At 37.5% G+C, this 20,897-nt stretch overlaps 1 protein-coding gene across 9 annotated transcripts in view; it reads left to right on the forward strand.

Annotated features, from left to right (window-relative positions):
* The window catches only part of USP3 (ubiquitin specific peptidase 3), an 89,990-nt gene that overhangs the window by 5,299 nt on the left and 63,794 nt on the right, over positions 1-20,897 (forward strand). For 2 of the 9 annotated variants that reach the window (XM_063716686.1, XM_063716685.1), the window contains exon 2: positions 19,072-19,189. The exons of 6 other annotated variants lie outside the window; for them this stretch is intronic. The gene's annotated coding sequence lies outside the window, so the exon portion shown is untranslated. Of the gene's footprint in view, positions 1-18,277; positions 19,190-20,897 lie in introns of those variants that run through there. One more of the 9 variants, XM_054532767.2, reaches the window with a different exon arrangement.

The following is a 20,897-nucleotide window of genomic DNA, read 5'->3' on the forward strand; positions in this document are numbered from 1 at the left end:
TTTTGATCTTAGGACCCCTTTACACTCTTAAAAATTGTTGAGCACCTAAAGAGCCTTCGTGTAGCTTATATCTGTTGATGATATTTATTAGAAATTAAAACTGAGAAAAACTTAAATATGTGTTTGTGAATATGCTTACAAATAATAATAGACCCATACCCATAACATAAATTGACAGTTTATGTAAAATGTTTTTCAAAACAAAAATTTAGTGGGAAGAATGGCATTATTTTACATTTTTGTAACTCTTTGTTAAGCTTTATAGAAGACAGCTGGATTCTTATATTGCTTCTGCATTCAGTCTCTTGAGATGTCACATCATGTAGCCTCAGGAACACCCCACTGCATGCTTGTGAGAGAATGACTGTAAACAAAAGTAACATCTTAAATATTATGTATGAAAATTGTTTTGACCTTCTGGACCCCCTGAATGGGTCCTGGAAACTTTCAAGGGTCCAGGACCACACTTTGAGAACCCACTTGTGTAAGCTATAGTTAACAGTTAAGGATACCTGCTCATATCAAAATAACTTTAAAAAAGTAGAGAAATCCTTAAGGCTAGCAACATTTATGTTTCTGTAGAGACCTGAGGTTTTTGAAATGTATTAGATGGGAAATAGATCATGGGGTCTAGTAGTCCTTTGCTGCCAAAAAAGTTAACAGTCTATTCTAGCTGGGGGAGAGATAGGAAGCTAACTAGTTAGAAGATATACATCCTTGTGGTTTAAGGTAAATGTTGAAAATAGCTATCTCCTAATAACGTAAAGGCTGACTTATGTCTAATTGTTGCTTAAGGGATTCTAGTTTTAAACGAAGAAGTTTTAAATAAAAGTTAGGGCATTCTCTCAAGCTTTTTGTTATGTGCACATACCAGATGTTATTTTCAGAAGCTGGAGGCTTGGGCATTCCTTATTTTTGTGGGTAAAAGAGTTTAACCAGTGGGAAAAAACACAAATTGTTTAAAAAGATGCCCTGAATACAAGTGTTTTAATAACTAAGGAAAGCCAAGGACCAAACATTTGAACTTGAGGGTTTGGGTTAAACAGCCAGTTAAATTAGAGATATTTAGTAGGATAGGCATGCTAATTTTTCCCTGATTAATTCTTCAATGAGTTGAGAGTGCCTCTTTAAGTTTTCATTACACACTTGCCTTCATATTACTCTACCCAAGAAAAGTAAGTGTAGATCAAGTAAATGTTCTGCAATTTTGCACCAAAAACTGCAGATAATTCCACCCAAAATACTGGAAATAAATCCTTTTTTAAGAGATCCATTCAGTAGGATGAGGTGTTGATTATTGGTTGTCAGTGGTAATAAATTTGTAATGGACTGATCAGGTTGTGATAAAGAGAAATCAACCTTGATGGAGTGATGGGTTATTTTGTATCATATTTCTCCACAACCTACATTTAACACTCTTGTTTGCTCAGTGGACTAAATTTTCTAAATACAATCAGTCATTTCCTTGTCATTAGGTCAAATGGTTTTACTGCTTTTTAGTAACATTCTATGATGTATTTATTAAGTGCCTAATACTTAATAGGGCAATTAGTAAATATTTGCCTAATAAAGGAACTTTCACTTAGATGTGTCTGGCAGGGTCTTTATGTTGAAAATAAACGCAGAGTGAACTTTCCCCAGAATGCTTTCACTAGCCCGCACTCCCAGTATTTTAGTCAGTAAACGTTGGCTGGATTGTGAGCAAATGACCATCTGCAGTGTTGTTATCACAATGAATTTGTGTTCTTTTGGTAGTCTGTATTTATAGTTGGGCAGGTGGACAATTTAGTTGTAAATGTGGATGGGGTAGTTAAAAATCAGTGGACAGGTGATTTTTTCACATTAATTCTAAAAACTAGTATTTGAGTTTTATATATCCTTCTGAAGAATTTTAAACTTTTTTGGTGATATTTATAAAGCCTAAGTCAAATGTCTTTCTAGTCTTTCTGCAGTATTCCTCCCCCACCCAGTCCCCCAGAATCTTAAAGCAATCTCAGCTTATTTCTAGAGTCTCTAAATGATTGGTCATGGATGTGAAATGTGTGAAATTTAGAATGTGCTCCATGTATGTGTTTTGTTTAAAGAAGCTTCAGTATAGAGATTGAGCCTAACATTTACTTGTTGTGAAGAAGTTTTGACACATTGATGAGAAGTTATTTCCCTAGTAATATGCTTAATAGTGTATAAAGAACATCCTTCATGGTCTAAGCAGAAGAAATGATGGAGTTGGGGGAAGAATTCGAACTCTTTGGTGTGGTTTCCTGTTATTTATCCTCAAAATAATTTATTCTCATTCCTTGCTTGTACACCATTAGCCTTAGGCTCGTGTAACAGCCTCCTTTTTCCTCATTGAAATTTATGTAATTTCCTTCTCCACTGGAATATAAAAGATTGATTTTGGATCCTTCAAGCTAGATTTAGAAATACTTATGTTTTTATAGTGTTTGCAGCTCAGTGAGTAGACCAATGAGTAATTTAGTGTGTAGCTCAGTGAGTCATTTAAATTCCTGTTTTAAAATTTGAGTCCCTCTTCCATCAGGAACTGATTAACATGTACATTTCCCCTAACCTAACCTGCTCTTTTTTTTTTCTTTTTGAGCTTTTCTCCCCTTCTTGAGCTTGTTTGTTTTTAATATTTTTTCCTTCTTTGAAAACAAAATGTTAGTCTCCTTTGATTAAGCTGCAGTCTCTGACCTACACACATACAGGTTTGTGTTCAACCAAGGCATTGAAATAAATAGATTTAGTCGGTAGATTATCATTATTTGAAGTGGCAAAGGTATGCTGTGTAACATATTTTGATATTTTATGTTTATTCATTGCCTCTTTAGACAGGAGAGCAATTGCATTCTAGGTGTGTTAATAGAGCTTTCCTGGACAGATGGCTTGGAAGGAAGTACTTTGATGGGTTCTCAGTAGGGGCTAGTACTTTTTGGAGGGTGTGTTTGTGATTAAGCTTACCTTGATTGACAGTTTAGAATGCTGAGAATAGCATTAACAACAGTAACAGCTTGTTCATCTTACCTAGAATTGTCTTGTGCCAAGACCCCTCAAGATGCTCTGAGATTTCTGTGTAGTGGTTTGTTTTGAGAATGTAGGTAAGAATAGGTGTCCTTGAGACTGAAAAGAAATTCACCTAAAATTGTTCATTGTGGTTGTATCTTAAAATCTTTGGGGTTGTTGAATGAACTTTGGCTTAGAAATTTGTAGAGATCATCTTTTTAACTGCTGTGAGTCTGCAGATGTGATTATCTATAGTAATTCCAGATGTTTTCTCATCTATTAGTTTTACTGAGTAGGAAGATAACTGAGAACAACATAAAGTAACTTCAAAGCAGTTTGCTAGCATTTAATCCTGACTAATTTAATTAATTATGCATCCTTGTAGTTTTTCCTATTTTATTGATTATGAAACTGAGACAAAAGTTACGAGTTGCTTAAGATGCTTGGGGGGTATTAAAGATAGCCCAAAGCTTAAACTCTAACACTGTTCAGACTTTTAGCTTGCTTTTTCTTAAAAAAAAAAAAAAAAAAACACACAAGAGTCTTTATTTTGTCATTCAGTAACTTAATGCTTGACAATTTAAAAAATACAAAATATTTGGAACACATAGTTTAAATAATTCCTTTGAAGATTTTTGATATGAAAATATATTTTAAGTTCCATATCTCAAAAATTACTTATTTTAAAATTTGGTCTTTTGTTACCCCCCTCACCCAATTTAATATTGAAAGTGCTGGCAAGTTGGAACAAGGAATTGGTGATACAGTTTGGAAGAAACAACTGTTTTAAATGTCAACCTTGTTATACTCAGATCTAATATTTTTGTAGGCCGAAATTCATATTGCATTAGTTCAGACATAATAAACCAGCCTCCTCACTATAGCTATGGATAAAATGCAATTAGCTTTTGGTTATTTTTAAAATGGGTTTCAGTTATTAAAGTCTCTCCACACCCCTTATTTTTTCATTTTGTTTCTGTTAGAGAAGATTCTTCTTGGAGGTGGTTTGTTGTAGGGTGGAGGAAGGAGAGAATTCTTAAGGTATAGAATTTTGCATTTGCTTCTGGTAGCTGAGAGATTATTTGAAATCTTTGCTTTTAGTCAGTATATTTTGTTGATTCCATTTAGTTATTCTAAGATTTTCCAATTGTATTTCCTGTAAAAGTTATAGTCTTTAGACCATAAAAACTAAAACTAATAACTGCAGATCTCTTTTTTTTTTTTTTTTTTTTGAGATGGAGTCTCGCCCTGTTCCCCAGGCTGGAGTGCAATGGCGCGATCTTGTCTCACTGCAACCTCCGCCTCTCGGGTTCAAGCAATTCTTTGCCTCAGCCTCCTGAGTGGCTGGGATTACAGGCTCACACCACCATGCCCCGCTAATTTTTTGTATCTTTAGTAGAGTCAGGATTTCACTCAAATTTCTGACCTCGTGATCCTCCCGCCTTGGCCTCCCAAAGTGCTGGGATTACACGTGTGAGCCACCGCACCCAGCCAATAACTGCAGATCTTAAAACAGATTTCCCCTCTTCTTCCTCTTCCTCCTCTTCGTCTTCTTCTTCTTCTTCTTCTTCTCCTTCTCCTTCTCCTTTCTTCTTCCCCTCCTCCTCCTCCTCCTTCTCCTCCTTCTCCTTCTTCCTCTTCGATGGAATCTCACTCTGTGGCCAGGGTGGAGTGCAGTGGCACGATCTCAGCTCACTGAAACCTCCGCTCCCAGGTTCAAGTGATTCTCCTGCTTCAGCCTCCCAAGTAGTTGGAATTACAGGCACCCACCATCATGCCTGGCTAATTTTTGTGTTTTTAGTAGAGACGGGGTTTCACTATGTTGGCCAGGCTGGTCTTGAACTCCTGACCTTGTGATCCACCTGCCTCAGCCTCCCAAAGTACTGGGATTACAGGTGTGAGCCAGTGCACCAGGCCTCCCCCTTTCTTAAGATACAAGGAAGTGGATCTTTTCAATGTGTGCTTTTTATGGATGTATACAATGCAGATGAATTTAGGAAGGCAATTTCAGATTTTGAAAACTGTTGAAATTAAACTTGGACATTGAAAAATCAAATTTGCAGTTGTCTTAAGTGTTTGCGTTAGTTAGATGCTTCACAATTAATAAATACTGGCTAATATAATTTTATAAGACCCTTTGAAGAGGGAATTGTGAGTTTATTTTTAAGATAAGCCAGGTTATATCAAAGATATTGTAACCAACTAGATTTTATTTGGAGACTTTGTACTGCGCTTTAGAATCCACTAGCTCTATCAGTGTGAGCTGTTTCCATTCTTGAGTAGAAGTTTTCTCCTGTTATTTTTTCTTTGTTCTAGCTGGGTTTAAGACAGCCTTCTTTGTAGAAATTGTTGGCCTGTTTTTCCTTCACCCACCCTGAAGACACTTAATTTTGTGGACTGTTCTTGTACTGCCTCATCACCAGAAAAAGCAGGCTGGAAATTAACTGTCATATTCCCGCAGGTTTAATTTAACTGATTATAAGAAAGTACAGTTATTGTTTTACCTTCTTTAAATCTTTGTCCTTGATGACCAAGCTCAGGTTTTTATTTTTGCTTATTTATTTATTTTTTGGAAATGGAGTCTCACTCTGTCACCCAGTCTGGAGTGCAGTGGTGCAGTCATAGCTCATTACAGCCTGGAACTCCTGGGCTTAAGTGATCCTTCCACTTCAGCCTCCCAAGTAGCTGGGACTCCAGGCACGTGCCACCACGCTCAGCTAATTTTTAAATTTTTTGTAGAGATAGGGTCTCAATGTTGCCCAGGTCTTGAACTTCTGACTCTGAGTGATCTTTCCACCTCAGCCTCCCAAAGTGCTGGGATTACAGATGTGAGCCACCAGGCTGGGTGGGTTTTCTTTTTTAAAAGATTTAAATTGTTCATTACTTTGTTTTGAACATTTGTTGCACAATGCTGGAGGAATATTTTGATTAAAGTTTTTGAATATCAAGTTGAAATTTCTAGAAAACAAATTTCTGACTTGGAATGTTTCTCTTAGATAATTGATGGATGACATGTTAGAAAAATGTTCTACTATGATATTAGGCATTTAAAAAATAACTGTATAAGATAGAGACTGTGGGAGCAACAATTGTACAAATTGCTGATTGAGCAAATTTTAATTTTAGTTGCACACAGTAAAATGTTCTTTGGTTTCATTAAGATTAACTCTTATTTCCATGTGAATTACTTTGGATATTAATAGTGAGATGCTTTAGCATTGGAGAAATTGCTTTATAAAAACTGAAGGATCAGACTTCACCTTAAGTGTATGAAGTAGCTGCCAGACCTCAACATTCGTGCCATGAGAATTTAATTCTGAGAGCTTAAATGCATTAGTTTCATTTTATTTGCTTTGAATATTTTGTTTATATGCAGTTTTTTTAGAGCCTCATTTAAAAAATACATGTATTTCTAGTTTTTTTCTTTGAATATATAATACAGATTTTTGGGAAAATGTGGGTCATGTTTGAAAATTCTGTCTATTGATTGTAAAAAAAAAAATTCTGACTCCTGGTTTTGGTTAAATAATTAGAACAGCTATTTAGAAAAACTGAAATAGTTAATGGTTTTGGAGTTTGCAGGTACCTATTTTCTGAAATATTGATTATCTGTCCCTCGGGCAGAGTATACGTATTTGCCAAGTTTGTATTTCTTTTTTCTATTTCTTCAAAATAAGTCCCGTTGATTTTAAAAGAATAAAGAGTTTCCCAGTAAGTACAAGTGCGGTACCTTTTCCCCCTCCACTTTGTACTTTAGTGTTAACCTTTATTACATAACCACAGAGAATGAGGAAGAGAATTGTACAATGCAGGTATTAAGCCTATTGTTCTCCAAGGAAAATCTTTGATGTTAAGAGGTCCCTAAACCTCTTAATTATTTTATTTACTTGTGAGAGGGGGTGCTTCCTTAAATATATACGAGTCTTTTCTTATATTGCATACACTTGCAACTATTATTTTGAAATAATAGTTGAGTGGTGTTTACATTTATGACCTGATTCATGTCTTTTGAAGTGCCACTGCTGTTTAACCATAGACTTGCTTACTCAGGTTGTTGGCAACAGCATGGAATTGCATCAGATCTTGCTGTATTCAATAAATGAAGATATTAGATGTCAGAATTTTTAAGTAGTTCATGGCTTTTGTTTTTATTTTCTATATGATCAGCTTCATAGGGAAAGTTATTTTTGAAACAATTTGAGCTCCTAATAATTTTTTGTAGCTATTTGTGTCTGGTCTTCCAAAGGCAAAAATGGCCCATTTTGACTCTGATTTAGTAATCTGCTTTGGCTTTAGTGGTTTTTATCCTTCCTCCCATTATCCTTTCCCCTCATTTAGGGGTAGGAGGAGCCCAGTTCCAGTATTTAAAATGAAGATCAAGAGTGGCATAATAGCTTCATTAGGTGTTTTCACCAAAATAGGTCTGAATAAGTCTGAATTTGTGGTAGAAGGAACCATAACAGATTTGTTTAGTGCATTACAGTTTTTGAAAATATGTTGTTTCACACACATTGTTTCTATATGTTGTTTCCATTTCACGGTGAAAGCATAAGGAATCCATTTAAAAATAGAGTAAAATGCTACAGCCAGTTGGGGGTTGGGGGCAGCCCCGTGGACCAGAATTTGCCTCTGTGTGGGAAGTCAGCAGGACCAGATGCCCCACTCTTCTTTGGCTCTGTAGGTATCTGGATCTCTTAACATATAGATGACAAATTTTGGCCAGATTTGAAATTACATTTGCTAGTGGAGGACACATATCATTAACTCTGCAGTGGGAATAAGGAATTCAGTAGGTGCCTGACCCCAAATGATAAACTGCTATTCTAATTTTTATGCTGTGTAATATATTTTAGACTTTTTTATAAAAAAGATAAAAATTGAGCAATTTCATGAATTGTTATGAGTGTTACATCAATTTACCATGTGAAGGTTAATTCATGTTTTCAGAACAGTGATATACATTTCTGAAATATACAGAGACAGGTAATAGTATCAAAGGGCTTAAAATAGAATTTTAGTCTTCCTTGCCTCCACTCTCAGTCCTGCTGTCCACAGACAATCTCTGTAGGCTCTATTTAGCGTTCTGTCTCATATTTACCTGCATAATTCTAACCAATGCTCTGTTATTTCTTAATTTGTCATTTTTAGGTATTATTCCTTGATATCTTGCTGTGGTAAATGAAGACTTCAGTGTTTGCACCCCTTGTCCTTCAGTCTCTTCATTTCCCAATATAATTAGATTACATATTTTGGTTACTATAGTGATTAATTTTTCTTTCTTGTCCAACATTTTATTTTTTCTTGAGTTAATAATTGCCTCTTTTAAAAATTGCTTAGTTTACCTTAGACACATTTTCTCTTAAATGTTCCTTTAAACCTGTCAAAGGTCTATGAATATTATTTTCTAACCCATTCAACGGATTAGATAATCTCCAAGAAGTAACTCTTTTCTAAAATCCTTTCCAGAGCCCTCTGTCCTCTGCTGTCATTTGAAATAGTTGTTCTCCAGGTTGGACAGTTTTTATCCTGTGATTCCCTCTGTTGTTCTCTTATAATATTAGATCACTTATTTCTTGGATCCCATGTCTTCTTTTTCTTGGTTTATTTCATTGTTTTGCTGGAGTACATCAAGCTCCTTTCTCACAGGAGGTAAAAAATTTTTTTCTCTAATTCCATGGCACATTAAGGGAGGTAAATTTTTGACCCCTTGGAAGTCTGACGTTTTTATTTTACCTTTATACTTGATTGCTTGGCTGAATAGAGAATATTAGTAAGAAAATAATTTTCCTTTAGAGTTTTAAAGGCATTGTTGGTTTGTTTCTAGGCTCCCAGTGTTGCTGTTGAGAAACCTGATGCCTTCCTGATTTCCTCCTTCATATATGTCCTTTTATTCTTTTTCCTATAATTCTTTAGGGTATTCTTTTCAGCCTCTGTATTCTGAAATTTCAAAATATGTCTGGGCATGGGTGGTTTTTCTTTTATTTTTAATAGGAAGTGGAGGGATTTTTTTATGTACAGGTTCACATCCTTGAGTTAAAAGACTTTTTTTTGTACTATAAATTTGATAGTGTGCTCCTCCCCCCATATTTATATCCCCCAATTTATTCTTTTTTTCTTTCTGGAACTCTTGTTAGTTGGATGTTGGGTGTCCTGAGTGTAGTCTCTGATTTTCTTATTTCTTTGCCTTTTGGTTCTAGTTTCTGATATATTTCCTTGATTTTTTTTTATTATACTTTAAGTTTTAGGGTACATGTGCACAACTTGCAGGTAAATTATATATGTATACACGTGCCATGTTGGTGTGCTGCACCCATTAACTCGTCACTTAACATTAGGTATATCTCCTAATGCTGTCCCAACCCCCTCCCCCCAATTTCCTTGATATTTTTTCTTCCATCCCTTCTGTTGAATTTTGATCATTGTATTTAAAATTTTTAAGAGCTCTTTCTCGTTTCCCATCATTCCTTTTTCACATATCCTCTTGCTATTGTTTTGCAGTATCTTCTCTTACCACTCCAGCAGTTCAGAGTGTGTTGGTTTTGAAGTTTTGCTGTGCTCCCTGTATGGTTTCTATTTCTCCTGGATTCCTCTTTTTCTTTTTAAAATGGTTCTTTCAGATTGGAGGTTTTCTATAAAGATCTGTTTTGTCTTTGTCTTTTCATAGAATAGTGAACTTTTTCATGTAAAAAGCTTTGTAACTGGGTGGGGCTTGTCCACAGTGGGCTTCACTGTGAGGTAGGGAGCAAATCACCTTCTTCACTGGAGGAAGACACTCGTATCTGTGCTGAGAATTTTTTCTGGTACCATTGAGTTTTTCAGTTTTCCCTCTGGGAGGTGGGTACCTGGCCACTGATGTTCTGAGATCAGATTGCAGAAGTTCCATGACTCGGTTGTCCTTAGAGCCCCTAGTCTCCTTGTGTTCAGTCCTATCCTTACCTGCTGTCTGCTGTGTCCCTGTACCTAGAGCTCCTCCCATGTGCACTCTTCCTGGCTGACACTCAGGCCATAGCTTCCTCTGCACTACTAAGATTGTTATTGCTCCCCTAACTTCTTTCTCACTTCCAAAAACCTGTTGAAATCTTTTGTCTGCTTTGGTTACCTCACACTATTCTCTTTATCTTTGTGGGTTTGTATCTGTTTTTTCCTTTATTGTCATTTAAGTGGGTCTTAGGTGGGAGAGGAGCTAAGTGAGAATTTGCCACGTTTAGTTTGGTGTCCATTTTTAAATGTATGTCATTTGTAATCCAGTTTTTAGGGCAAAATGTTTTGCCCTGTCAGAAATGGATCTTATTAGTTACTCAGAGTTAAATCACTGAACTGAAATTTTACATTAATCTATTTGAATAAAAATTTATATTCAGATTTACCTTCTCTGATAAATAGAACAAAATATTGTTGCTGTTATCAGAGTCAGCAGAGCAAATAGGCAAGCCAGGGGTTTCGACCTTGCTTGGAAAGTCAGATCACAAGCCAGACTTTGGATAGGTATATGTCTGTGAAAGAAAGTTGTAAGGTCATTGGGACTACTGCAGTTAATGCATTGTAATACTTTTATTGGACTAGCTCATCATTCATTAATGAAGGGAAGTTAGTGCCAGGTTTATAGGATTTTTGGCTCTGTACACTGGTAATTTAACCTTCTCCTTTGTGTTTTAGTTTTTAAAAAGTATGTTCTTAATTGGAAGTAAAGGACACAGATTTTTAATCTCAGAATTTAAAAAGACTTTTGATTTTGATATAATTTTATACTCAGAGAAACACTGCTAAGAATAGTGCATACAAAGAACTTCCATATACTTAGATTTGCCAGTTGTTCACATTTTGCCTCATTTGTTTTATCATGTATATATGTACTCTCTGTTTATATATTTCCCCTTATTAATTTACAGATATAACACTCCTTTATCCATAGTTTTGTTTTTCCCCAAGAACAGGTCTTTTTTTTTTTTTTTTTGAGACGGAGTCTTGCTCTGTTGCCCAGGCTGGAGTGCAGTGGCGTGATCTCGGCTCACTGCAAGCTCCGCCTCCCAGGTTCACGCCATTCTCCTGCCTCAGCCTCCTAAGTAGCTGGGACTACTGGTGCTCACCACCACGTCCGGCTAATTTTTTGTATTTTTAGTAGATATGGGGTTTCACCGTGTTAACCAGGATGGTCTCGATCTCTTGACCTCGTGATCTGCCCACCTCAGCCTCCCAAAGTGCTGGGATTACAAGTGTGAGCCACCGCGCCTGGCCAGGTCTTTCTTTTCAATCAGCAGAGAATATTGGTCAAATCAGGACATTTGATACTGATAGAATGCTGTTACCTAATGCACATTCCGTGTTCAGATTTCCTCAATTGTCCCAACAATGGCCTTCATAGCTATTACTCCTTTCTGTTTACCTCCCCAGCCACCCTGGATCTAATCCAGGATCATATGTTATATTTAGTTGTCATAGCTCTTTAGTTTTCTTTTGTCTCCAATAGTTCCTCAGCCTTTGTTTTTCATGTCTTGGCTTTTGGCTTTTTTTTTTTTTTTCCTATTCTAACATCATAATGTCTTGTTATTTTTGAAGAGTTCATTTCAGTTATTTTATAAAATGTTCTTCAGTTTGAGTTTTCAGCGGTTTCTTCATGATTAGATTCAGGTAATGCATTTTTGGTAGGAATACCACAGAAGTAATGTTGTGTCTTCTCAGGCATCATATCAAGAGTTGGTCTGTCTTGTTTTTGGTGATACTAACTTTGATTACTTTATTAAGGTAATATTTGGTAGGTTAATCAGCTATAAAGTTACTATTTTCTCCTTTGTTATTAAGAAGTAATTTGTGGGAAATGTTTTTAGATTATGTGTATACCTTGTTTCTTACCAAAGTTTTACCCAATAGTTTCACATCCATTGATGATTCTTGCCTGAATCAGTTATTAGTAGGATGATTGCAAGGTGATGATTTTCTGACTCGTAATTCTTCTACATGTTAGTTAGCATTCTGCTATAAGAAAAAACTTTCTCCCCTGCTTACTATTAACTTGCTTACTTAATAAGGACTCATTGTTGTTGTTTTTTTTATTCTAAGGTATTCATCATTATTTATTTTGAGTCTCAAATTAGCTTATATTTAGCTGGTGGGAGCACCCTTAAGCTGTGATTTGGGCACGCACTGTCATTCTTTGAGCCCTTTCTTACTTTCTGGCACAAGATGTTCCAGGCTCATCTTGTACTTAGCCTGTTGCAGCCTTGGTATTAGCCATTTCTCCAAGTAGCCCTCATTCTTTTTGGCTGGGAATAATGTTTATAAACTAAGATCTCTCAGCACAGTAGAGCTAAGAAATATAAATAAATAAACATGTCTACATCTGTTTATGTCTGTGTGTATTTGTGTGTTTATCACCATGATTTTATATTGATACCTACAATTTCATTCAACAGCACAAGCCTAGTCTTGCCCCTTTCCATATTTGTAACACCTTTCTTCAACAGTAAGAACCTGGTTCCCATTATCTACAACGAGTATGTACTCATTTGCACAATTCTATAATCAGAGAAAATAGTTCCAGAATTGCTAACCCATACCATTGTAAAGAAAACCCCTTATAACTCGAGTTCAAATTTGTTTACAGTTCTTTTTGTCTGTATACTGAAAACATAAAAAGTACTATGTTAAAAAGCTATTTGGTTTAGTTTTAGTCTCCCTTTTAATACACTTATTTTACATAAAGTTTTTTCATTTGTTTGTGTTTGATTTCCGTTTTAGATTTTTTTTTTTTTTTTTTTTGAGATGGAGTTTTGCTCTTGTCCCCAGGCAGGAGTGCAATGATGCAGTCTCGGCTCACTGCAGCCTCCGCCTCCCAGGTTCAATCGATTCTCCTGCCTCAGCCTCCCAAGTGGCTGGGATTACAGGCGTGGGCCACCATGTCCGGCTAATTTTTGTATTTTTAGTAGAGACGGGGTTTCACCATGTTGGCAGGCTGGTCTCAAACTCCTGACCTCAAGTGATCTGCTCACCTTGGCCTCCCAAAGTGCTAGGATTACAGGCATGAGCCACCGTGCCTGGCCCCATTTTAAGATTTTTAAAATCTCATCCTTACTGATTTTATTTTGCTTTTTGAGTATATAAAACATTATCATGGTTCCAAAAGTTAGAACTATACAAAAAGCTGTGCTAAGCAATGTCACTACCTAATGCCGGCCACTCATTCCTACCCACCCCCTGTAGACAACCAATTTCATTAATTTCTGATTGATCTTTCCTGTGTTTCTTTTTGTAAAGAAAAGCAGGTGGATATTTTCTTTTTTTCCCCCACAAAAGATAGCAAACTAGATACATTCTTTTGGACTTTTTTTTTTTTTTCATTTGGCTGTATATCCTGGATGTCATTCCATGTTTGTAGGAATTTTCCTTATTCTCTTTTTTAAAACAGCTTCTAGTACTCCATCTGTGGATATGCTACAGTGAATTCCTCTCCTATGTGTGGGCATTTAGGTTGTTTCCAATATTTGTAGTTACAAATAATGCAGCAGTTAATACCCTTGTACAAAGATATTTTTGTATTATCAGGTATCTTCAGGGAAGAACACACAAAAAAATTAACTTTTTAATTGTGTGAGCAGTAATATGTAAGATAATACTTCAAGCTATTTGTCTGCCTACTCCACACTTCCCTTCCACTGTGGTCTTACAAATGTATCCAAGGCTGTTGAAGTGAAATACTTATCTATCGTAATTATTTTTCTGTTGGGAAACCTTGAAATTAGAGAGTTGGAAGTAGCCTTGGGGACATTTTTAGTCAAGTAGTAGCCGATCATAGGCCCTGGGTCAGGGTTCATTTTAAGCAGTTAACTGTTCCTTGTACACACTCATCAGTGCTCTTCTGCCAGCTCGGCTCAGACCAGCTGTTTCGGATACTTCTCCCTTACATTTAATTTAATTCACAAGAGGTTCCTTCATGTTGAACTGTTGACTGGCCACTCCCTGGAGTTATAGAATGGCAGTAGGACAAGACAATTATACATGGGATAGAAATAAGGATTTCAGCATCTTATTTCTCTGATAGGCCTCAGAGGATTGATGGTTATGAACTGTAGATCATCAGAGGAATGGCATCTTGGATTCCCAGATGCTGCTGCTGGTCTCCTCCAGTGATTTGTTTATTTGAGACAGGGTCTTGCTTTGTTGCCCAGGCTGGAGTGCAGTGGCGCTATCTTAGCTCACAGCAGCCCTTACCTTCCACACTCAAGTTCTTTTCCTGTTGTAGAGGCGAGGTCTCACTATATTGCCCAGGCTGATCTGGAACTCCTGGTCTCAAGCGATCCTCCTGCCTTGGCCTCCCAAAGTGTTGGGATTACAGGCATGAGCCACTGTGCCCAGTCCTCTCAGGTGATTAATGACTTCTAGTCTTTCGTTCCAGCTAGTGAACATTGGAGTAGAAGGGAGACATTCTCCTGCATTGCTAGATAACCACGTAAAAGGTTGGCTAGCATAGCTTCCCATCAGAGGGGCCACAAATGGATTACATATGTGTTGAAATAAATTATCCCCTTATCCTCGAGGTGGCTGTGCTCCCAGACAAATCGTTTCTGGCTGTGAGAAGCCTCTTCAGTTAATGTGCATGTGTCATACAGATATTTTCTGTGCGTGCCCTGACATGGGAAAGATTGGGAAGGTAGGCTAAAGCACAGTCTCAAAATTAGCCTCTAAGGGTGTTGCTAAACCAAGGATATTGCTCCTTAAAGAGAACCAGGTAATAGAGTGAAGAGGAATTGAATTATTTAGGGTAGAGGTTAAAACCTACTTGTCCATAAAGATAAGCTGATAACCATATCTGAAATCTGGTGTGATTTGAAATTCTTACTCACTTCTTTGCTAAAACAAAAGTTAGAAATTAAAATGTATTTCTAAGTGACTTGGCTTGTAACCCCATTTTATTGGATATTGGAATATAGAACAGTTCACATTAAAGAACTTAGCATCTTTGTTCGTTTGAATTTTGACATTTTATTCATTGCTATATTGATAATGTACTGGCAGTGCACTAAATGAAGTAGATACCCAGGGTATATTTTGGTTGATGAGATTAGTGAACCAGGATTTAATGTCTTTTCTGAATACTTCTGAGTTTGATGTATTCTAATAAAGTTTTGACAGTTGAGTTGCTTCTGTACTTAAATGTTCTATCTGAGTGGCATTCTGTTATCTAAACCTTATCTCTTAAAATGTGCTTCTAAAATGCATTTTTCCTGAAGTATTTTACATTAGATATGTAAAATTTAATGATTCTGACATTTAAGGTGGTTATAACAGTTACATCAATTTTGAAATAAGCTTATTAAAATTGAGTATTTGGTGTTTTGAATATAATTTAATTTAATTCTGGTATAGGAGGATTTTGAGGGAATGGAACTGACATTCACTGAGTGCTTTCCGTTGATTAGGCCCTGTGCTATGTGCACTTTATGTAGTTTGTCTCATGATATCCTGACCATAACCATGTGAGGTAGAAGGTGGGATTTGACCCGTTTCACAGAGAGGAGGCGGGCTCTGGAATGAACTTAGCGTAAGGTCGTAGAATAAAATAGTAGAGCTACAACTTTAAGACAGTTGGTTCTGAAGCCTGTGCTTGGTTGGTTATGTCACATGATCTGTATCATATTTATTTTGAGTCTGCAGTGGAACAAATTCCTACAAAGGCAACTCATTCTGTTTGGTACATTTTTGTATAAAAGAGGGAAGGAATTCTTCTTGAAGGGTTCAAGGGCAGGTGATAAAGGAATTTGGCTAGTTCAGCCAAAACAATGTGGAGCAGTTTCCTGGTCACTGTGCCCCTTCCTTTTTAGGTCAGTTGTGGAACAATTTGCTAGGAATTTTGTGAGAAAATTGTGAGTAGTTCCAGCTTACAAAGGCCTGGGATCAGGCATTGCTGGGCATGATGGGGATCAAGTCATGCTGGCTGAGGAATATGTCAGAACTCTTGGGGTAAAGAGAAATAGAAGCAGAATGAGTAGTGTTCTCAACTCTTATAATTATTTAGAAGCATTTTTCCAAGTTCAACCTTCAGTAAAGCCTGGGGTTTCCTAGAATGCTTATTAAGTAACATAATCCAAAGAAGCAAAAGGAAGGAAGGATAAGGCTTTGTGCCTTTTAATGAAGACAAAAGGAATTTCTGCCACTGTTTGTGGCACTTTCTTAAGGATCTTTACCTAGAATTTGGGATTTCTATGGAAATAGTGTTTTTGAAAATTTGAAGGTTTTAAAATTACTTGTTACTGTGTTATTGTTAGGAATGATGTTTGTGCTCAAGAATTAGGTTGTCCTGAGATAGAGGTGGCACATCTAGATTTGAGTTATTAAAATATTGATGTGATACACAAAGATTTAGTCCAAAGGACAGTAGCAGCTTAGTTGAAGATAAATATCAAGTCTTTACTCTCACTACTTCTGTTGTAGAGGGAGTAGTGTGGTCGTTGGATAGCTTTGAATCCTACTGGGTAAAACCTTTTGAAGTTTCTTTTCCATCCTCACTTTTCCTAAACAACAGGTCAGTCATTCCAGTGAGTTGTTTGGTGGGTGTGGATGATGCTGCATCACTGATACTGCTCCCTCTGTAAGTGGTGGTCTGGTTATCTGTTGCTGCATAACAAACAGCCATACATCCTAGAAGCCTAAAGCAACCATTTCATTTTGCTTATAATTTTGTGGGCCAAGAATTCAGGAAGAACTTGGCTGGGATTGCATCAGGTGGAGAACGTGGGCTCACAGAGTTACCAGACATGTGTGTTAAGAAGACACTTTGGAGGAGGATGTTCTGGAGTCTTCTTAACTCACCTGTCTGGTACCTCTGTGCTCCGTGGTGTCTCTCTGTCCCCCAGTGGTGTCATAATCTCCCCAGTCTCCCTGCACATGGTTTGGGCTTCTCTCAGCATGTTGGTCTCTGGGTAATTAGACTTCTTACATGGCGGCTGGCTTTCCCAAGAGCAAGCATTTCAAGCAATAGCAAGAGGGAGATGTGCATTTCATAAGGCCTGGAGTTGCAGGTTGACATAGAATCACTTCTGCCATATTCAGTGTGCCGGGGCAGTCACAGAGCCTGCCCAGATTCGGAGAATGAGGACATAGACCCTGTCTCTCCATGGGAAGAATGTCAAAGAATTTGTGGCCATCTTTAATCTACCACAAGGCCATTAAGCAAAAAGGAGAGGGTTGTTACAAGAAATGCTGAACTGACTTTACCGGCAAATGTAAGCCTACTTACATAATGATTCAGAAGAGACTAGTTGTCAGGAATAAGAAAGGGATAGAGGCAAAAGAGAGCCTCCAGAAGGAGGAAAGTGGAAAAATTTTTCATGGGAAAGTGGAAAGGCAACCAAGATAAACTTTGCTTCGTAATTTTATCTTTCCTGCCTTGGACCTGAAGTCTTGGTTCTGTGATCTTGGCCTTGAGTCCCAGGTGGCCACTTCTGACCACTTTGGATTTGGTGCTCATGCCTGGTCTCCTCCCCAGTATCAGGACCTCTGGTTGGCTTCCCAAGCTCTGTATTGGTCACCCCTTTGGCCCTAAGTACCTCCTGTTGCCCTGTTCCCTGGGAACCTAACTATCCTCTCTCAGCATGAGCAGCATTGTTGGGGCTGGGGAGACATCAGACACTGATTTTGGCTGCACTCGGGCTGCTTGGGCACCTTGGCAGTTGCTTCATGTAGCTTGATTCCTTCTTTTCTGGATTACATTATGGCTCAGTTCTTCCTCTCTTTTTGTGACTTCACTAACTCCTCTCCCTAATAATTTCAAGGGACTCAAGTTATAGATAGAAGAGACTTCTGAAATTTCAGCATAGAGTAGGCTTGTGAACATGCAGTTCAGAGAGGATTTATAGTGTACAGAAGATTTTATGTCTTGCTTTTAAGCATCTAAAAATGTTTCATTTGGAAGGTAAGTTAGGTCCATCTGGAATATATTTTTACTTATATGTACTGGAATGTTTATAGAATTTTTATGGTGCTACTGCCCTATCCTCCAGTTTTAAGAGGAATAACACTTTTACTATTGATACTTTCACGATGTATGTGTGTGTTTTAATAACTGCTGCAAAATTTCAAAATTTTCATTGATTATAATTTTACAAATCCATAGAGCTGTAATCTTGGATTTTGATTTAACTTTCCACTCATGCTTGAAAATTTAGAATAAGTTCATTTTATTAGGACTTTATAATACCAGTATCTTTAAATTTAAAACACTTTAAATTTAATTTTTATTATAAAAGAAATAATTCTGTTTGAAAAACTTTTAACAGTGTAGTGGCTCCTATCCCCATGTCATTCCTTTTACATAGCTGATAACAGCTACTTCCAGTCTTTAAAAAATTTATATGCAGGTATGTAATACATACATAGACTCAGAAACACATAGCATGTTATCTTTTTAAAACAAAAGTTTTACTTTCCTGGATGACTGCTTTGCAGCAGTCAGTGCCTTGAAACACTCTGTGAGTTTAATTTCCAGCCCTATCGCTTAGTAATTTAGCAAGTTACATTACTTCTCTGTGCCTCACTTTCCTTTTCTGTAAAACAGACCAAATAATGGTCTGTACCTCATTGGATTGTAGAAGATTAATTAGCGCCTGTATATAGCACACAGTATGTACTATATAAATGTTAACTAAATGAAAATGAACTTGCTTAAAAAACATATCCTAGATGTTTCCTTATGGGTTGCTAATATTTTTAGAGTGTTGCACTTTAAAAATTGTGTAGGGGGGTGGTTTTTGAGTTTCACTGTTGTAGCAGCATGTTTGTCTGTAATGTCTTGAACAGCGATTCCATGTACTTCCCACGCCCTTGTTGCAGTGAGTTGCTGTTACTGATGGGCAATGTGTTTGTGTCTCAGGGATGATGGGAGGCAAGAAAAAACTTGAAAACCATTGGTTTAGAAAATTATACTACATTAGCAGTTAATCTTTTTGTTAAGCCTTTTAAGAGACTTAGGCAGAAATTAGAGTTGGAAGGATTTTATTTATGGGGGAGGATGATATGATTGTTTCATCTAACTTTTGCCAGTCCTTATGTTCTTTAAATTATTTTACTTTGAGACAGGGTCTTGCTTTGTCGCCCAGGCTGGAGTGCAGTGGTGTGATCTCGGCTCACTGCAGCCTTGACTTCCTGGGCTCACGGGATTCTCCCGCCTCAGCCTCCAGAGCAGCAGGGACCACAGGTGTGCACCACCATGCCTGCCTAATCTTTTTTTATTTTTAGTAGATATGGGGTTTCCCTGTGTTGCCCAGGCTGGTCTTGAACTCCTGGGCTCAAGCAATCCTCCCACCTTGGCCTCCCAAAGTACTGGGATTACAGGTGTGAGCCACTGTGCCCAGAATGTTCTTTGAATAATTTTATAATTTAGAGGGAACGTGATCCTCACCTCCTCTTCATTTTACACTAAGGAAATAGACCCAGAATGGTAGTGATGTTCTCTCTTCTGTAGCTAGTAATGGTAGAGCCAGAGCTAGAATCCCGGTCATCTGATCCTCATCTTTCTGAATTCTTGAGAAGAAAGAGACTTCTCTCCCAATTGAAACAGCTGGTGAATAATGGATGCACTATAAATGGCTTACCTGTCAGTGCCATGTGCTTAAACTATTCTGTGTAGAGACAGTGATGAAGTTGTGTCATAAGCGGTCATGTATGATGTTTTGTCCAAAAATTTAGAATTCCAGACTTGTTGGTAAGCCTCGAATATCAAATATCCTCTATTATGAGATTCTCTGTATGCATACTAACAGGATATTGAAGATCAATGGCTATGTAGAAATAACATATTCAGTGTGGATGTGCTTTTGTTTTAAGAACTCCTTTTCTTGTGAACACAACCTGAAAAGATGCATGGATTAATTAGGCCTCTATAGGCACAGAACTCCCTGGTTTCTGCTCCGGTCTCTCTTGATAAAGGGCCATCTGCCCTTCCTTTTGGAAGTATAGCATGGACTAAACCACTTTTGGCATCTAGGTCACTTAGATGCCTTTGTGTGCCTTCGGTTCTCATCTGGTTTTCAGGAGAGTTAAATGTTTAGGCGGTTTTAGGAGGAAGACTTGAGTCTGAGCCATGTTTTAGAGGCTGGGGCTCTTCCCGCCCTCTCCATGGCCCAGCATATGTGATAGCTTCTACCTTCTGGAGAATGCCTCTAGCTCAGGAGAGGATAGAGCTTCCTCATCTCCTCCATGCAAAGGGGCCCTCCTGCCAACTTGAAGAGCTTCAGGCTGAGGTGAGAACAGGGACAGAGGAAGATTCTGAAGCTGTAGCTGAAGAGGAGGCAGTGAAAGGAGCCTAGTTAGTGCCAGCCTCTGGACTGAGAAGTGAGACACTGCAGTCAGGGTTGGAAGAATCGAAGTAAACCGAAGAAATTTGCTGGAGGCCAGGGTGTCTTGGTTTGAGGAAATTTTACAATCTGAGTAAAAGATGAGTTTCACTTATGAGACTCCCAGTCACGCTGCTATGGCCAAGTGTGAGAAATAAATTGCATGGCTTCCTTTTCCCTGACATCACCTTGAAGTGTAATTGGATATATTAAAGAGCCCTTATAAATTCCCAGATTTAACTTTTGAGCCTTCACAAGTGTCTGTCCTTATCACCCTTTCTCTCATGTACCAGCATTTAAGATTAAAAAAATAAACACTTTGGTTTAACATTTTTATGTTTTGCTGAATAGGTACTATATTCAGAGCCTAAAAATATTTTTATTACTGTGTGGTTTTATTGTGTGGGCATAAGTATGTGTGTGTATATGAGTATTTCAGCTATATTATGTTTCATTTAGGGCTTTACAGACAACCCTGGAAACCTTTAATACTGTTTCCATGGGAAATGTGTTTATCCTGCAGGTAAACTTTTGAATCTCATCTATCTATAAATTGAAACTACCTTTTAT

The sequence above is a fragment of the Pongo abelii genome, chromosome 16 (genome assembly GCF_028885655.2).
Source record: "Pongo abelii isolate AG06213 chromosome 16, NHGRI_mPonAbe1-v2.0_pri, whole genome shotgun sequence".
NCBI classification, from domain to species: domain Eukaryota; kingdom Metazoa; phylum Chordata; class Mammalia; order Primates; family Hominidae; genus Pongo; species Pongo abelii.